A 1424-nucleotide genomic window follows, 5' to 3' on the forward strand; every position below is an offset into this window, starting at 1 on the left:
AAAAAAAAAAAAAAGATTTAAATAGATACACATATTTTTAACAGTTTTAAGAGGTAGGGGTGGGTGTGTGGGTGTGTGTGTGTATGTGTTTCACATAATATAAAATTTAGAGTGTACAATTCACAGGTTTTTATATATTCAGAGTTGTGCAACCATCATCATAATATAATTTTAGAACTGGCTAGATGCATTGGCTCATGCCTGTAATCCCAGAGCTTTGGGAGACTGAGATGAGAGGATTCCTTGAGCCCAGGAGACCAACACAGTGAGACCTTATCTCTACAAAAAGTAAAAAAATTAGCTGCATGTGTGGTGCACATCTGTAGTCCTGGCTACTTAGGAGGCTGAAGTGGGAGAATCACTTGAGCCCAGGAGTTCTAGGCTGTAATGAGCCATGATTGTGCCACTGCACTCCAGTGCCTGGGTGACAATAAACCTTGTCTCTTTAAAAAAAAAAAAAAAGAACTCTTACCTATTAAAAATATGTGTGTTTTTATTATATAGTAATATATACATATTCTAGAAAATCATGGAAAATAAAACAGAAATAACTAGTATTTTCTGTAGACCTCCTAACCAGATACTACTACTTTGTATGTATAGATTTTTGTTGTTGTTGTTGTTTCTGAGACAGGGTCTTGCTCTGTGGCCCAGGCAGGAGTGCAGTGGCTAGTCACAGGCATGATCACAGTTCACTGCAACCTTGAAATCCCAGGCTCAAGTGATCCTCCTGAGTAACTAGGTCTATAGATGTGCGCCACCATGCCTGGCTAATTAAAAAAATTTTTTTTATAGAGACAAGGTCTTGCTATGTTGCTTAGGCTTGTCTTGAACTCCTGGCTTCAATCGATCCTCCCACCTCAGCCTCCCAAAGTGCTGGGATTACAGTTGTGAGCCACCATGTCTGCTCAGTTTCTAGATAATTTTTTTAAGCATAGTTTGTAATTGTGCTATGTTCTATATTTTGCTTTTCCCTCCTAATACTGTCTAGACATTTTTCTGCTTGAGTAGCCTTTAACAACTTTTTAAATGACTGTGTATTGTCTGATAAACCATAATTTACTTAACCATTTTCTGTTTTTTTTTTTCTCGATTACATAATGTTTAGTGAATGTCTTTGTGCCATAGTTTTTCTTATATATTCATTCATTCATTCAGTAGGTGTTGACCATGAGTTATGTACCAGGTGCTGTGTTAGGCTCTGGGGACACAAAAACAAATGAGAAATTCTTGATGATTAGTCCCAAAAAGCATCTGAGATGCCCAACGGGCATTTGGTCTATGATTTCTCATTACAGTAGACTTCCAGAAGTGTGTTATTAGTCAGACAAAGGATATAAAGTGAGAGATTTTTCAACCGCTCCCTCCAACATTTTTAACATTTTAAAATCACAAAACCTATACTTGATAATTTAAAAGTTGTT

The 1424-nt window shown here is 36.8% G+C and overlaps 1 protein-coding gene across 4 annotated transcripts in view; it reads left to right on the forward strand.

The window, feature by feature from the left end:
• RBBP5 (retinoblastoma binding protein 5) overlaps positions 1-1424 on the forward strand; it is a 41116-nt gene that overhangs the window by 21728 nt on the left and 17964 nt on the right. The window lies entirely within an intron of this gene.

The sequence above is a fragment of the Mandrillus leucophaeus genome, unplaced genomic scaffold, assembly GCF_000951045.1.
Source record: "Mandrillus leucophaeus isolate KB7577 unplaced genomic scaffold, Mleu.le_1.0 Scaffold38, whole genome shotgun sequence".
NCBI classification, from domain to species: Eukaryota; Metazoa; Chordata; class Mammalia; order Primates; family Cercopithecidae; genus Mandrillus; species Mandrillus leucophaeus.